The following is an 18,463-nucleotide window of genomic DNA, read 5'->3' on the forward strand; positions in this document are numbered from 1 at the left end:
TGAGTAGCTGATCTTCACAGTCTGCAACTTATTTACAACGCTAGGCAGCAGGTATCTGTTGGATCAGGAAGGGGAACAAAACAATCCTTAGCTGGATCAGAGGGTGGATGGGTAAAAATTAAAGAAATTCCAGACCAAGAAATCATAGCCTGTATTGCTACTGCAGCAAAGATGCTTGATCTGCTAAGGATGGAAAGATTAACAAAATTCCAGGTGAAGGAACAAGTAAGACCCGAAACCAACTGGCAAGAAAAGTGAGGTACAACCGCAAGAAGGGCAAATAAATATAGTGCTATGAGTTTGTGGGTGCCAGACAACTGCGATTCCTGGATCCAGCATGTGTTAAAAGCTAATCAAGCCAGGCTCACTTCCTAATGAGGCAATCGCCTGGGTGATGAGCCATTAAGGGGGATTTACGGGCTCGGTGCGAGGTGGCAAATGGGTGGGACCACCTCCCTCAACTTGCAGATAGAGAGAAGGACAAAAGCCAGAGTTGAGCAATTATGTAAGCTAGATGCTAGAGACAAAACCAGCAGGCAGAGAGAGGGCTGTGGCTGATCTCTGCTTGAATCCAAGGCTGCAGCTAGGGGAGAAACAAGGCCCTTTTGGGGTGTTAATACTGTGAACCTCTCCACCGCAGGCTCAGGTTGTATATAAACCATGTATCATAAAGACAACGCGCTCTCCACTGTGCCTCATTCCCAAAAGGAAACACGGACCCTGGCTAAGCCTCTGGATCCCTTGGGATCTTGCACCGCTCAGAGATTGGGGTGGCGTGAAACACGATTGTTCACTAACTTCTGAAACTCACAAGTCAGAACTAGAAATAGTAGGAGGTGTGTGGCAGCCTCTGAACTCAGCCGCCCCTAGGTTTTTCCCTCCTTTCCCCCAGGAACGTCTAATAATATAAAAAGAAAGGTGTTGTGTGAAATCATCCTGCTCCGTGTTTCCTCCATTTCCACTTCATTGACTGTTGCCTGTCTGCGCTGGCAAAGCTCAAAATACATTGCATGTTGCAGAATGGAAATACTGCTTGTTTTATTTTTTATAAATATTTATTCAATTTTTCCAATTTTATACAAACACAAAAAGAAAAGGAAAAAGAAAAATATTAAAAACAAATTAATTTCAATATCAATTTTTCCATAACATGTTTCTTTGACTTCCTCATACCTCCCCTTCTTGTTTTCTAGTTCAAATTGTTAATCCAGCAAATCCTAATCTCTTAACATTCCTTTTAACTAACACCTTTTTTTTTCCAATCAACTTTTTAAATTTTATAACTTAAACAATATTAATCCCAGTTCTTTTTATCATAACAGCTAGAGACCACATAAGTTCAATCCAGCATCTTTCAGAGTTCATTAATTTTGCAATATTTCTGTAAATAGTCCTTAAATTTCTTCCAATCTTCTTCTGCCGACTCTTCTCCCTGGTCGCGGATTCTGCCGGTCATTTCTGCCAGTCCCATACAGTCAATCAACTTCATCTGCCATTCTTCCAGAGTGGGTAGATCTTGAGTCTTCCAGTGCTTTGCTATAAGTATTCTTGCTGCCGTTGTAGCATACATAAAAAAAGTTCTGTCCTTCTTTGGCACCAAATGGCCGACTATGCTCAAGAGAAAAGCCTCTGGTTTCTTCAAGAAGGTATACTTAAATACCTTTTTCATTTCATTATAAATCATTTCCCAGAAAGCCTTAATCTTTGGGGGAAATACTGCTTGTTTTAATTGGGAAGCCCAAGTCTGCCATTACGTCTAGTTTCAGCTAGATGAACCACACACTCTCTCGTTGTCAGGAAGTAGGACTTGGATGGTCACACTTTCCATCCGCTCTGTTATTGCTGCCATAATGATAGAGATAACAATAGTAATTTTATAATTTACAGTGGAACCTCGACTTACGTAAATTAATAATAATAATATTTTTTTATTTATACCCCGCCCTTCCCGGTTCAAAAACCGGGCTCAGGGCGGCTAACAACAAATTTAAAACACTTAATTGTAAAAGCAGCATAAAATTCAGTATAAAAACATGAATAACAATAAAATTCAAAAATCAATTAGATAACCCCCAGGGCTAGCTGGCTGAATTGGTCCTACTTGGGCCAGCGAGGAGGCAAGGGGAGAATTAGCTGTGGTGTCTCAGAGCGAGTGATCTTCATATAATGGGAGGGGGACGGAAGGGAAGGGAAATAAAAGATCAGGCTGAATTCAAATTAAAGGCCAGGCGGAATAGCTCTGTCTTACAGGCCTGGCGGAAAGAGGTTAAATCCTGAAGTGCCCAGGTCTCCTGGGACAGAGCATTCCACCAGGTCGGAGCCATCACTGAGAAGGCCCTGGCCCTGGTGGAGGATAGTCTGACTTCCTTAGGGCCTGGGACCTCTAAACTATGGTTATTCATGGACCTTAAGGTATGGCTCTACTTATGTATGATTCCAGTTACAACCTTCAGTAGGTGCTTCGACTTATGAATTTTGCTCTAAATATGAACAGAGGCCTTGCCAGCAGCCCAGAGCTCACCCGGCCGGCTGCAGGGCAGAGCTGGTGCCTCCGCTGTGGGGGAGAGGGCCCCCATCTCACCCCCGAAGCTGTGGAAGAGGTGCCACCTGCAAGAGGCACAGCAGGGCGCACTGCAGCCCCAAACCCCACTGAGGAACTAACCTGAGGAAGTCCAGAGAAGAACCTGGCCTGGCGAGAAAAAAAGTGACCCTGGCCAAAGTGACCCAGTAAAGGGTCTTTACTGACCCTTGCCCCACCCCCAGCTTGTAGCCAGGTATGCCCACTCATCCTCAGTGCACATAAGGGGGGGGGAGTTAATTTTTTTTCATCTACAATACTGTCTTATTTATTTTATAGTACAGTACATTGATTATTGCCTTCATTTTATGGATCTATGGTCTCGTTAGACAGCAAAATCCATGTTAAACTGCTGTTTTAGGGGGTGTTTTTCATTGTCTAGAATGGATCGATTCACTTTTCCATTACTTTCTATGGAAAAGTGTGCCTCTACTTATGTACGTTTCTAGTTATGACCGGACCTCTGGAATGGATTATGGTTGTAAGTAGAGGTTCCAATATATTAATAATAATCAAAGCCCAAAGTCCTGGCACATTTCTGTCAGTGAAATTCTGCTTGCAGTAGTTAGGAGCTTGGGAGCAGCTGAATGCTGCTCTCTGGAACATCTTGGGTTTGTCTGAGGCAGTGTGATATCATGGCAGCTCCTTGGAGTTCTGGGAACACTGAAATCAGAACCGATATTCTGTTTGGGCCAGTACTGAGAGAAAGCCCCAGTAAATGAAAGCACATTCAGGCAACCCTTCTGAGAATCATAAAATCATAGATCTGTAGAGTTGGAAGGGACCCAGGGGTCATTTAGTCCAACCCTCTGCAATGGAGGAATCTCAACTAAAGCATCCAGGACAAATGGGCCCCTCCCATCTCTGCTTCAAAACCTCCAATGACTTAGAGTCCACCACAAACTCAAGGGAGGACCACAGGTCTGTGCAGGTGCCCTGCATTAGAAGAGACTCCATACCCGTACAGAGGTACACACATGCAGAAATTCTTGGCATGAGGAGGGATCTGTGTTCCCCTTCACATGGAGAATCTGTATTTCGATTTCAGTGTTTGGATTTCTGGGAATGGAGTTGAGAGATGACCTAACCTGGTGAGAAAACAGTAAAGACCTGATGAAGAGAGCACAGCAGAGGTTATATTTTCTGAGAATCCTCCGGAAAAATAATCTCTCAAAGGACCTGCTGATGGAATTTTACCATTGTACTGTTGAGAGTGCATTAACTTATGGCCTGTGTGTGTGGTTTGGGAGCTGCATGGCCAGGGAAAAACCAATGCTGTCCAGGGTTGTAAAGACTGCAGAGAGAATAATTGGGTGCACTCTTCCCACCTTGGATCAAATCTATGCTTCCAGGTGCCACAAGAAAGCTGCAGAGATAGCGCAGGATAGTGCACACCCCGGAAATGATCTCTTTCAGCTTCTGCCTTCTGGAAGAAGGTACAGGGTTATAAAGATTAGAACTAGCTGCCTGAGAAACAGTTTCTATCCAAATGCGATTTTGGTTTTACAGTAAATGTAGTGTAAGGAGTCTCTATGGGAGTATATTGTATTTAAAAATGGGGTATCAGAGTTTTTAGGGGGCTAACCAGCTTGGGATAGCTGGGATAGCAGGCTTGTTGGTTTTTGAATGTCTCATGTAGATTTTTTCCATTTCGTTGTTCTGTATGGGACAATGACAATAAAGATTATCCTATCATAGGAGCACCCATCTCCTGAATGTACGATAAAGAGGATGTCTGGAGGAGTCCCCAGAGTCATTAGCACAGGGTTATAGTCTAACCTGTTCCTATGTTTTAAAAAGGAGCCTTGCAGAGTGTGGCTGGGTTCTGGAATGGCATCACCAAGGAAACGCCGGATTGGAGGAATCCGCTGTCTCACGCAGCCTCTTGCTGGTAGCTGGAGACAGGCGTCCTAGGTAGACATTACTAAGGAAACCATCTGACACGTCAAGTTGGTGGGTGTTTGAGGCTCAGCCATCAACTTAGTCACTTGCTCTAAATTTATCCTAGTGGGAAATTGCTCTTTGGAACTCTTGCATACGTCTCCTCGATAGCAGTGAAAGGGGAAAGAGCTCAGCCCTGGCAAATCAGAATGCAAAAGTTCTGAACAGAGAAACTTGAACCGCAGTTCAAGTTTGCTGTGAAAAGTTCTACTTGCAATTCTCTAAATTATTGGTGAACCTTTGCCAAATATTCAGTGTGTTTTACCCCCGTGATATACAATTTCAATATTAAATAATTTACAGGTGATGTTTGGCAAGATTTGATAGCTGAACTACGATGGTATTTTGTATCTGATAATTTGCATTGGTGTGGTATAGCTTAATATTTTGACTGTTTTTGATAATTGACATGTAACGCTGTTTTGCATGAATAGTTGACAGCTTATGATGTTTTATATTTGACGCCTGTGGAATAAACCACAGCAGAGACATTTTAAATATTTAGGTAAGCTGTTAAATGTCAAAATGTAAATTTGAAAACGTGCATTCAAAACTGGACTGAAAATAGGCGGTGGGGGCAGTGGCAAATATAACCATGGCTTAGAACTTCTTAGCTTATGGAAACACATGGAAGAAAAGTTTACTGATCCCACACCTTCCCTCCCGCTGCCCCCCTGCAACCCCTGAAGTCTCCTGGGAGAGTCAGAAGACCTCCAAAACAATGTGAGATGAGACATGGGCCTGCTGAGGTGGGGAGGAAATGGGAAATGTTTATGCAAAATTCCTTGACTTAGGATCCAAACCCCCTGCCCCACACCACACCAGTAACCCTTGCTTCCACAAACTTCCTTTTGTTAACTTTTCTAAGGATCCAAGCCATGGTCTGCTTCTGGCTAGCTGTGGAGATCCTGAAATCACAACGGCAAGATCTGCCTGCTTTCATGATGATGGAAAAGTGACGTCAGTCTTGAGGGGAGAGAGGGAGAGAGAGACCAGCTTGAAAAAAGGACTGCCGGAAAAGCTGCAAATCCTTTGGTGCTTCCAGCAGGAAGGTCCATCAAGCACAGAAGGGGATGGTTCCTGCTGCCTCTCAACACTACAGATGGAACAACACTGAGTGGAATTGTTATGTACTGAGTTGAATAGGATCCAAACTGCAGCAGTCTGATTGGTCCTAGAACAATAGGATTCAGAATGCAGCAGTCTGATTGGTCCTAGAACAATGCAGCAGTATGATTGGTTGGCAGGAACCACCCAATCATGCTCCAGATAGAAGTGAATCCACAACCTGATTGGCTTACAGTAGAATTCCGGAATTAGCCAATCATGTGCAGCCCATTGTGTAAATAATGTATATGAAGCAGATACCTTGAGGGGACTTTCATTCATTCCTCCTCACCACTATGAGCTGAATAAAGAGCATGAAATCACTTTGCGACTCTGAGTATATTTCAGGAATAGTAGTAGTAGTAATAGTAAGAGTAGTAGTAGTAATAACAGGAATGTTGTTGTTGTTGAGGTTGGTACAGTGACTCTTAGGCAAACGAAGTAACATTTTCCTCCCTCCCTTCCTTCCTTGGTTCATTCTCACTATAGACCTGTCAGTCACAATTGATTTTGAGTGATTAATCACAAGCACTAGAAAATGTCTTAGTGTGTCTGATGCAGCTGGATGATTAAACATCCGCCACCCAGACTTGAAAGCTTATATAAGGAATTTGTCAGATTTGCTTTCCTGGGAGAGGAAGACATTTGAAGACATCTGCAGTTTTCATCTCATTCCCCCCTCCACCCGATATATTGTTTCATGACCCCCCACTACTGATAGGAAGTTCAGGGCAGCCTTCCTTTATTCAATATTCTTTAGAGACATAGCACGGGAAACTCAAATGATTCTGTAATAATCTGTTTCTTTACTAATGTAAAAGCAGATGTCACAGAATTGCAGAAGCGAGCACACGCCTGAGCATTAAGAGGGAGCTCAATCTATGTTGCATATGCACTGTACATTCAAAGCACATGACTTCTGGCTGTTGGGAATTGTTGCTCTGTGTGTGGGTAAACTACAGTTTCCAGGATACTTTGGGGGAAGTCATGTGCTTTGAATATATGGTATGTAAATAGTCCTAGTTCCTGGAAATCAGTGTACACCCCAAAAATGGGTAAGATCTTCTGCCAGTCACAGGTTTTGAGGATAAAAAATCTAAGTTTAATGTGGAGGTTGTGGAAGGCAAGAGTAAAATATTGTCTAGAATATATGATATATTACTCGAGTGGTATACAAAAGACGAGGAGGTGAAGGAGGCAATGACCAAATGGGCGATAGATTTCGGGTATAACATTGAATTTGAAAGATGGCTGGAATTATGGAATAAAAATATAAAGTTTACAGCGTGCATGGCATTGAGGGAAAACGTATGGAAAATGATATATAGGTGGTACCATACACCGGTGAAGTTGGCCAAAATGTATAGATTAAAGAACAAAAGTTGTTGGAAATGTGGTGAGGCGGAGGGCGATCTTTATCATCTATGGTGGTCATGCAATAAAGTGAAAGGCTTTTGGGAACTAATTTATAATGAGTTTAAAATTTTTTTCAAATATACATTTCCCAAAAGACCCAAAGCCTTTTTGTTAGGAATTTTGGGTAAAGAAATCAAGAAAGAAGATAAGATAATATTTCTCTATGCCACTACAGCCGCAAGAATTATGTTGGCTCAAAATTGGAAAACGGAAGTTATACCTAATATAAATGAATGGCAGCTTAAAATGGTAAACTATGCAGAGCTTGCCAAGATAACAGGAAGAATACGAGATCAAGATGAACAGGAATTTCATAAAAATTGGAATAAATACTGGAAATATATTTGAAATTATTTGTAGATGATATTAGCGGGGATGGAGTAACGCTAACAGCAGTTAATATATAAGTTTAAAAACAAAGTACATGATTATTTTATTTGATACTTACCAAAAGGGTAGAGGGGAGTCCAAAGGTTTTTGTTTGTTTGTTTGGGGAAGGGATATAATAAACTATGTAAATGAAAGATATGTATATCTATACATATATTGTAACATTTATTAGCATGTTTATTTGTGTACCTTACTTCTATAAGAAATTGTTTATTTACAAAAATTTGAATAAAAATGTATTGAAAAAAAAAAGATCTTCTGCCAGTCAATTCAAAATGGCAGAGGTCTTTCGCTTGCCATGTTTAGAAGGCACAGTTTCACAGCATGTTCCTGCCATGCCGGGAAGCGTTCTGGAAAAAAAATGGCAAGGTTGCTCAGGAATCAGGATTGAAGGCAGCCTAATTGCCCATTAATGTCCCATAGAGAGCCAAGCCAAGACTAGGGTCATTTATTCATCTACTAGTGGGAAATGCCTGGCACTGCCTCAGAATTTGAAGAAACCGACAACATTGCGATTTTTATATGGATACTGTAATTTGTGAGTTTCAGGGCTGTTCACGCACTCACCCACACACCAACCAACCCAAGACCTGACCCTGACCCAGGGAACACCTGACCTAGCCTCAAATCAATTTGTGGTGGGCTGCTAGTGCTGAATTATGGTTTGTTGGTCCACCATCTTGAGTCAACATGGCATCTGGCATCTAAGCATAAACAGAGACCACCTCCCCCACCTCAGAAGTCATCTGCTGTTGGTGACAATATCTTCAGAGGCATCCAAATCGGCACTGGTTAGAACCATCACGTCAGATTTGGCTATATCACATCAAACTGGGCAATGGTATCTACAGAGGCATACAAATTGGCACAGTTTGGACTTGCCATGCCAAATATCAAGCAAAGTCACGCTTTCTTTTAACCTATTCTTATATAAACATAAAACAAAACAAAAAACCAAGTTCACTTCAGAGCTGCCCTGAAGGCAGATTTCTGGAATGAGTGTGGAAGGACTTGGGCCAACACAGCACAAGATCCTTGTGTGAGAAAATAGAACACTGTTTTTTTTTTATAATAAATTTTTATTGGTTTTACAACATATATTAACACACAAAAACTAACAGTTCACAACATAACACATTAACAAACAAACATATAAACACGTATAATTTCATCACCTTTTTTTCCTTAAACCTTATTTCAACGACTTCCCCATACCTCCCTTTTCTGCATCCCTGTTTTAAACTTTTTCAGCAACCCCTAATTTCAATTACTTATGATTCAATTTCTTTGATCCTTTTTCTCTTACCCAATCATTTATCGCTGCAATTCTGTTTTACGTTACCCATGACATTTTAGCACTCATTAATCTTACAATAGTTCTTAAGATAAACTTTAAATTTCTTCCAATCTTCTTCCACCGTCTCTTTCCCTTGGTCACGGATTCTGCCAGTCATCTCGGCCAGTCCCATATAGTCAATCACCTTCGTCTGCCACTCTTCCAGCGTGGGTAGTTCTTGTGTCTTCCAATACTTTGCTAAAAGAACTCTTGCTGCTGGAAAATAGAACACTGTTGTTCTGGTCTCACCAGGTTTTTTTAAAAAAATAATAATAATAATATTTATTAACAGTTTAAACACTACAAAAGAAAAAAAACAAATTAAACAAAACAATACAGTACAATACAAAAACAAAGACACTACATAACACTAACACTAAGACATTAAACTAACAAAACAAAACAAAAACAATTTAAAACACATCAAATAATTTCAATATCTTATCTTTCATTCACTTGTTTCAACGACCTCCTCACACCTCCCTTTTTGTGTTCCACTTCAGTTAACTGTTTCAGCAATTCCTTTCCATCTTCTTCTGTTTTCTGTCCTGTAATTATCTTAACATATTCTAACCTTATTTTTTCCCTTTAATACATTAATAATCTATTTGTACTTAGTTCCTTATAACATTTCTACTAAAGCCATATAACTTCATTCCAACATTTTTCTAACATTCATTGATTTTACAGTATTTCTGTAAATAGTCTTTAAACTTTTTCCAGTCTTCTTCCACCGACTCTTCTCCCTGGTCTCGGATTCTGCCAGTCATTTCCGCCAGTTCCATATAGTCCATCAACTTCATCTGCCATTCTTCCCGGGTGGGTAAATCTTGTGTCTTCCAATACTTTGCGATGAGTATTCTTGCTGCTGTTGTTGCATACATAAAAAAAGTTCTGTCCTTCTTTGGCACCAATTGGCCGACCATGCCCAGGAGAAAGGCCTCTGGTTTCTTCAAGAAGGTATATTTAAATACCTTTTTCATTTCATTATAGACCATCTCCCAGAATCCTTGGGCATGTCCACCAAAGGTGAAAGAATGTACCTTCAGTCTCATTACATTTCCAACATTTCTTATCAGGTAAATTATAAATTTTTGCAAGCTTGACTGGTGTCATGTACCACCTATAAATCATTTTCATTAAATTTTCTCTTAGGGCATTACATGCCGTAAATTTCATACCTGAGGTCCATAACTGTTCCCAGTCAGCCATCATTATGTTATGTCCAACATCTTGTGCCCATTTCATCATAGCAGATTTCACCATTTCATTTTGAGTGTTCCATTTCAACAGCAAGTTATACATTCTTGACAAATTCTTAGTTTTTGAATCTAACAATTCTGTTTGCAATTTTGATTTTTCCACCTGGAAACCAACTTTTTTGTCCAAATTGTATGCCTCCATTATTTGGTAATAATGGAGCCAATCTCGCACTTTGTTTTTCATGGTCTCACCAGGTTTTTCACAATGGCTTAAATAAGTTTGCTTGCCCTAAGTCTGTGTTGTACAAAATCTTCCACTAGTAATTGTGCAACAGTTTGCAGAACAACGATCCTGGCAGATTTCCCCCCTTGCTTACATGTCTCTGGATCTAATCCAACATGTTTAATTTTGTGGGTATGGGCTGCTTCACGCTTCATGCGCTGGCCATGTTTGCTGCAACTATAGCAGTGTTGCACCAGCTTTTCTGGAAGAACAGATGCAAAGTATGAAGGGTTGGTACATCTTAGTAAGCCTTCCTAGGATGTCCTTCTTAGCAAAGCTGAGAGGCTGCTGTTCCTCAGCATAGGCCTGCTGCTTATTTAAGAATGTGCATATCTCCTGGCCATTTTGCATGCTTTTTATGGTGTATACTGGCGCATCTGCAGCGAACAAAATTGCTGCATAAAGCAGTACCAAGTGTCCTGAAATCATGTAATGCCCTCTTTGGCAATGCGGAAATGGCTGTGTAAATAAATGAGAAGGTTCACACTTTCCTAGAGCGCACGGCTCATAACAATAACAGGAATGACATGCCATTACAAACCAGCACTATGGTGAACATTTCCACACCCAATCTTAGCCATGTTGTTCTGCAGAGTCTGTTTTGGGACCACAAGTGATTTCTGGTCTTCCTCAGTCATTACTAGAACAGCACGTTGTCAATAAATTTATGGTGTGGAGACCACATAGATATTAACAACAGTGTTATCTGTAGGCAGAGAAAATTCCCATGGTGATGTATTTAACATCTTAATTTCAAACAGAGCACAGCTGGTAACTGCTGATTGGAACAGGAAATAGTCTTAGAAGAGAGATTCATAAAACCTGTTCCACGTATACCCCTTCGAGGAAGAGTTAAAGATTTCACTATTTGCCCCAGATCCTCCACTATAACAACAAGAGTGCCAGTCAGAAGTGTGGAATAATGACTGGACCTCTGAATGACTTCAGTTCTTTAGCTCAGTTTTGATCAATACTAAGCGATCTTTGGGACGTGGGTGGCATTGTGGGTTAAACCACAGAGCCTAGGGCTTGCTGATCAGAAGGTCGGCGGTTCGAATCCCTGCGATGGGGTGAGCTCCCGTTGCTCGGTCCCTGCTCCTGCCCACCTAGCAGTTCGAAAGCACGTCAAAGTGCAAGTAGATCAATAGGTACCGCTCCGGCGGGAAGGTAAACGGTGTTTCTGTGCGCTGCTCTGGTTCGCCAGAAGCGGCTTAGTCATGCTGGCCACATGACCCGGAAGCTGTATGCCGGCTCCCTCGGCCAGTAAAGCGAGATGAGTGCCGCAACCCCAGAGTCGGCCACGACTGGACCTAATGGTCAGGGGTCCCTTTACCTTTTAAGCGATCTTTGGGAATTCTTTGTCCCATTGAACTAATTGGGTCTTACTCCCGAGTATGTCTGTAAGAGGCCAGGGCTTCCCAATGGGAAGGAGGTAAGGGAACTAGAAAAGGTCTGGAGGTTGCGGCATGTGGCCGGGTGGCTAGGTAGCCCTAGCTCAGGGAGTTTGGGGAAACGGGCTCCTGTTGAGATTGCAGGTGCAGCTCCTGTGACTGGCTTGCACCGTTCCTTATAAAAGAGCATGGGGAATGGATGAAAGAGGGGACCAAGAGACTGAGGTGTCTGAGGAGGAAGCCTTGAAGCCTCCAGGTACCCAGAGGCAGGAAGCAGTCAACAAACATCAGAAAAGGACTGAAAGGGTTTTAAACACCCTTCCCACTTTGTTTTGAAGCTGGACCAGGTTCAGCCCTGCCCAATATTTTCCCTTTCCCTTGGCGCAGGATGGTACCACATGGCCTGACCCTGATCCATTCTTTCATACGGCTTTTCATTTAGACTGTATCTGTCCTCCACGCTGGTCTCTCCCTCTCTTTCAGACCTTGCAGTGATTTTTGATTTTTTTTTACAAAAACAGGTTTTATTTTAACGATCACCTTCTCCGTGGAATCGTTACTGACCCTCTTTTCTATTGTTTGGTTTGGGCTCTTCTTATTTTGCTTTTGCTGCGCCCAGATCAATACAGCCGCTCTCTCCCTTAGATCAACTCTTTTCAGTCCCCATTCACCGCTGACAAAGCTGCTCAGAAACCCTCAATTCAAAGGCAGCATGCCAAGATTTGACAACTCTGTTTCTTTTCCCGGCCTTTGACAGCCCTCACTTTCTAGCACTGAAGTCTGAGCTTTTAACACACAGACCTGGAACCCAGCTGTGCCCCCGCATTCGACACAGCAAAGATTTCCTCATATTTGAAGATTTATCACCAACGCAGTTAAAAACTTTCCCCAACCGCCGCAGAATACCAGCATTAAGTTAATGCCAAGCAGGTTTAACAAGTCTTGAGCGCAAGGAGGTTAAGTATTATTACTTCAATTGGAAGTGTAGGATGTGTGCGGAGATATCTTATATATACTATGTACAAATCTGTGACAAAAGGAATTCTATTCCAAAACACAAAGGCACTCAAAACTCATTATCGGAGCAAAAAGAAACACTTACAGGTATTTATCTGTTCCTCTTCATGAAACAAAACCTTAATAAACTTTAAAAACTAAAGCAAATTTGAAACCAGTCATACCTACATGTGATGCACAAACCTGAAAACATAGAATTGTGGATTTGGGAGGGACGCCTGGCGGGTCATCTAGTCCAACCCCCTGAAATGCAACGATGCTTTCTAGTACTAGAAAACAACACCCACGAGACAACATTAAAACTGGACTGTTTCACAAAAAGCAGATTAGAATAGAACTTAATAAATCTGGCGCAGTAAAAGATGAATGAAGCAACAATGGCAACCATTAGCAGGGATTCCCAGATGAGCATTTTGCATAAAATCCACCAAGTGCAGGCCATACCTTTCCAAGAGGAATTGTTTGTTTATCCATGTACGCAGCTTTTATATTTAGCTATTTTGAAAACCTGTTACTCGACTGATTTATAGCATATCTGGGAGCCATGCTTTTTATTATTATTATTCTCAGCCATTAAAATTAATCTTTTAACAGCCACACTAGTGCTTGGAAACCATTTTGTGTCAATCAAAGCAGGGTTGGGGAATGAAGAGGTTCCTTTCATTGCACTCTGGAAAGAAAAGCAGTTTGTCTTGTTAAGATTACCTCGACTAAGGAGAATTTCCCAAAGCCATTTTCTTTTTTTCAGATGCTGCAGATCAATGGATTTGCCATTTGGAAGGAAAGGGAAGGAAGGAAGTGGCTGTCAACTGCTCCAGGTGCTACCTGCTCCAGGCCTGTTTAGAAAAATCCTGGGCATCAGGAATTGAATGATCCATGAGCTAAATCTTCTCTTCTTCCTCCAGAAGCCACAGGTGAACACCATATGCTTTCATATAGCTACCCTCTGACCCCACAAGATCTCTCATCCACCACACCGCCTTCCTGCAAAAGCAGCAACCAACCATTTCTTCTACGCTGTCTCCTTGTGAATACTGCTGCTAAGGCCTGCCTCAGACGTCTGGTAATCTGCACACACTCAACCTTGGAGAATTTGTAACAAAATCATGGGATGCGGGTGGCGCTGTGGGTTAAACCACAGAGCCTAGGACTTGCCGATCAGAAGGTTGGTGATTCAAATCCCCACAACGGGGTGAGCTCCCGTTGCTCAGTCCCTACTCCTGCCAACCTAGCAGTTCGAAAGCACGTCAGAGTGCAAGTAGATAAATAGGTACCGCTCTGGAGGGAAGGTAAATGATGTTTCCATGCGCTGCTCTGATTCGCCAGAAGCGGCTTAGTCATGCTGACCACATGACCCAGAAGCTGTACGCTGGCTCCCTAGGCCAATAAAGCGAGATGAGCACCGCAACCCCAGAGTCGGTCACGACTGTACCTAATGGTCAGGGGTCCCTTTACCTTTTTAAACAAAATCATAGAATTGCAGAGTTGTAAGGGACCCTGAGCATCATCTAGTCCAACCTCCTGCAATGCAGCTAAAGGTAAAAGGTAAAAAACTCCTGGATAGTTAAGTCCAGTCAAAGGTGACTATGGGGTTGCAGTGCTCTTCTCGCTTTCAGGCCAAGGGAGCCAGCGTTTGTCCACAGACAGCTTTCTGGGTCATGTAGCCAGCAGGACTAAACCGCTTCTGGAGCAATCGAGCACCGTGACAGAAACCAGAGCGCACGGAAATGCCTTTTACCTTCCCGCCACAGCGGTATCTATTTATCTACTCACACTGGTGTGCTTTCGAACTGCGGAAGCTGGGACCGAGCAACGGGAGCTCACCCCATCACAGGGATTGGAACTGCTGAATTTCCGAATGTCAAGCCCAAGAGGCTCAGTGGTTTAGACCACAGCGCCACCTGCGTCCCATATGAAGCTGTCCCATACAGGGATCAAACCTACAACCTTGGCATTATCAGCACCAATGCTCTAACCAACTGATCTAGCCAGGTGCTTTAGGTGCCAGCTATATGAACCAATGTCTCAGCATGCAGACCTTCTCATTGCAAATCGCTGCAAGATAAAGGTGCTAGATAACAAACTAATAATAAATAAATAAAACAAGTCCCATGGGGCTACAAAAGGGGGTATCCTTAACCAAAACTGCAAAAAGCAAAGGACGGAGAAGTTATGGAAACAATTCTTCATTCAGAAACACATGTTTAATATAAACAAAACCCCAAAACACCAAGCTGACTAAAGATGCGCCGCATATAATATTGTTGCATGGCAGTTCCCTCACTGTGAGAAGTGAGGCAGAGGGCCTTCTCGGTGGTGGCACCCACCCTGTGGAACGCCCTCCTGCCAGTTGCGTGCTGAGGTCCCCCAAAACACCCCTACCCCAATAACTCACACATCACTCATAAATTTTTGTTTAAGGTTTTTGGCATAGTTTTGGCCACAACTTTATTAAACATACAAATTGTGAGTGGTTGCTTAGGCATTGGTTATGACTAGCTGTCCCCCCCGCCTTGGGGGACAGCACTGACTCCCGGATTCCAGCGAGAGCCAGTGTGGAGGAACAAGATCAGGGATAACTGGAGCTGCGACACAGACCCTCAGCTTCTCCCCGCATGCTCCCAGGAGCTTACGCGGCCCGCACCCGATTCCAGGGGTTTGGACGAGAGGATGGTAAGCCCCTGAATTCCTTTAACAGAATTCCCATGCAGCAGCAGCATTGGAGGGGCAGGCACAGCCAATCCATACCCCTCCACCAACCAATTTAAACCAATGCCTAACCGCCTTGCTTAGGCATTGGTTATGACTAGCTGTCCCCCCCGCCTTGGGGGACAGCACTGACTCCCGGATTCCAGCGAGAGCCAGTGTGGAGGAACAAGATCAGGGATAACTGGAGCTGCGACACAGACCCTCAGCTTCTCCCCGCATGCTCCCAGGAGCTTACGCGGCCCGCACCCGATTCCAGGGGTTTGGACGAGAGGATGGTAAGCCCCTGAATTCCTTTAACAGAATTCCCATGCAGCAGCAGCATTGGAGGGGCAGGCACAGCCAATCCATACCCCTCCACCAACCAATTTAAACCAATGCCTAACCGCCACAGAGCCTTAGCTCACCGCCAAACCACTCACAAATGCAACCCTTCCTTCAATCCCAAAGCAACCGTAGCCAACCAGGTGTCGTTCCCCATAGGGGAAAGATGTACCCTAAAGGGGGCAGCAGCCTTGAAGGCAATCACAGGGTGCAAAATCACGGAACCACCTGAAGCAAGGACCTATTTTATTTTACTTTATTATTTATTTTATTTTATTTTATTTTCCACTGCCTTATTAACATGCTTTCCGGCCTCTTCGGTGGTAGTTTGTCTAGGCATTGGTTCCCGACTAGCTGCACCTGACCTCAGCAGGGCAGCACTGACGACTGGGCCCCACCATATCGTCAGTACAAGCAAACATTGTGGGGGAGCAATGAATCCCAAAGCAACCGCATCCAGCCAGGTGTTGTACCCCATAGGGGAAAGATGCACCCCATCTGCCCTAAAGAGGGCAACAGCCTTGAAGAAAAACAGCAGGGTGCAATATCACAGAGCCACCTAAAGCAAGGACCTATTTTATTTTATTTGTTATTTTATTTTATTTACTTTATTTATTTTATTTTATTTTCCACCGCCATATTAACATGCTTTCTGGCCTGCTCGGTGGTAGTTTGTTTAGGCATTGGTTCCCGACTAGCTGCACCTGACCTCAGCAGGGCAGCACTGACGACTGGGCCCCACCATATCGTCAGTACAAGCAAACATCGTTGGGGAGCAATGAACCAGGATCAGACTCAAGCTCACCCCAAATGCTCCCAGGGACTCTTGCGTGGCCCTACCCCTCGAAAGGGGTTGACAAAAGCATGGCAAATCCTTGGATTCCTTTAATGGAATATCTTTGCACATTGGAGGGGACAGGTGCTCAAACCCCCCCTCCAGATCACCTTGAACCAATGCCTTAAATTATTTTGAGTCCAGGGAGAGCTGCCATCAACTCGAACCAAGCCCTCTTGCATGCAGGAATGCAAACTTATGCTGGAGGAAGACGGCAAATCATTCTCGCCTAGCTGTACCACCAGCACTGCGGGAGGACCTGCACAGGTCACACTTGACCGCACCAAAGGAAGGATCTCCTCCCAAAGCATTCCCCATCTGGACATCCAGTATATGTTCACATGGGCAGGAAGACTGAGATGGCGCCCCAGTCCAGACTCGTCAGCGCGCTTGCCAGCCGAGTGTATGCTATGGCCCAAATGCGCACAGCTGCTCCTATGAAAAAAGGAAGTAACAGACAAGCATCAGCACAGACATCATTGTGACACTTCCTGATATAACCCTTGTCAGCGTCAGACTTCCAATGACCCGTATTCACAATCCTGTCTACTGACAGGCCCCCAGTGTGCAGCCTTTGCAGCAGCCCTATTCAGAAGGAATGAGGCGTGTTCAGCGGTAGGCAAGCCGCAGGCCGTAATAACTGGTGCACGACGTAAGCACATTGATGCCTGGCTAACAGGAACCCATTTTCATGCACTAGGAGCGGGCCAGCCCCCAGGGGAATGAAAAGCCAAATATTTCTGGTATCCATAACTGGGCAAGGGCCCTCCTCACCTGTAACGGGAAGCCTGATTGTGGCACTCCTGCCCACTAAGTCTGTTTTAGAGTTCCCAACTCTAATGACAAGCTCCAAAGCAGATAAGGAAAAGTCCTGAAGCAATAAGCCTCCAGACTCTCAGCCCCGTGCTGGCTCCAACAACCATTTCCCCAACCCTCAGTGCACCAAAATGCAATGGAATACTGAAAGGAATCTCGCCTTGATCTTTTACCAGCAGATAAGCTTTAGCTTGTTGCAGATACTGCATAGGTAAAATTGACCGACTTCCTGCCCACTGTCCTATGAGGTTGGAGCCTATTCCAACCTTCCAAGGCCCTGCGCACTACAAACTTTATACAAGGGTCTCTGAAAATTAAAGCTTCAGTATAACAGACATTGCAGCGGACTGAATTCTTATAGTTATAACAGCATGCCCAATCTGCAGCAGGTGGACCAAATACTGCAGGATCTGCTCAGAGGATGGGGGCCAGTTCATCTGAATGGCCAAGGACTGCCAGCTTAGGGCTAAGAACTCCATCCAGGCCTTCCCATAAGAGCTAAAAGCAGAAAGGGAAATGGAAGCTGCTGCTCTCTGTAATTACTAATTGTTGTCAAAATGCCACAGGTGGTCTGGAAAAGTCTGGCAGTAGCTGAGTGTCTGGAGCCCAGGATCCGAAGCACTCCATCTGAAAATGGGATAGAGTGTCAGTGACATCATTAGAGGATCCCGTAATCAGGAGAGCAGAAAGCACAATATTAAACCTTAAGCGGCGCAGCTCAAAAGCGTGAGCGGAGGGGCGGAGACTCTGCTGGAGCGTGAGGACTGTTTTGCCAAGACGCTCACCACTACCTGGTTATCAGACCAAAAGCAGATCTGATGTTCACTGAACTCCTCGGGCCACATGTGAACTGCTACTACAATGGGGAAAACTCAAGAAAAGTTAGGTCACATGATTGCCTCACCATACCGGGCTTGAGGCCATGGCTTTGCACACCAGCAGCCCCTGAAATAAAAAACCAAAGGGCAAAGATCCAGCAGCATCAGCATGAACCTGAAAATCCCTGTGCAAGTTCCAGGTATCCTGCCATGGCCAACTACTATTGCATACATTTAGGAATTGCAACCATTGCATGAGATCCCATTGCATGTATGAGAAAGGTAAGGGGACCTCAGGCCGCA

At 43.8% G+C, this 18,463-nt stretch overlaps 1 long non-coding RNA gene across 1 annotated transcript in view; it reads left to right on the plus strand.

The window, feature by feature from the left end:
• The window catches only part of LOC310761327, a 40,574-nt gene that overhangs the window by 18,935 nt on the left and 3,176 nt on the right, over nt 1–18,463 (plus strand). The window contains exon 2 of the long non-coding RNA XR_014547388.1: nt 13,410–13,575. This is a non-coding gene — a long non-coding RNA (uncharacterized lncRNA). The remainder of the gene's footprint in view (nt 1–13,409; nt 13,576–18,463) is intronic.

The sequence above is a fragment of the Podarcis filfolensis genome (assembly GCF_964270895.1).
Source record: "Podarcis filfolensis genome assembly, chromosome: 4".
Classification (NCBI taxonomy): domain Eukaryota; kingdom Metazoa; phylum Chordata; class Lepidosauria; order Squamata; family Lacertidae; genus Podarcis; species Podarcis filfolensis.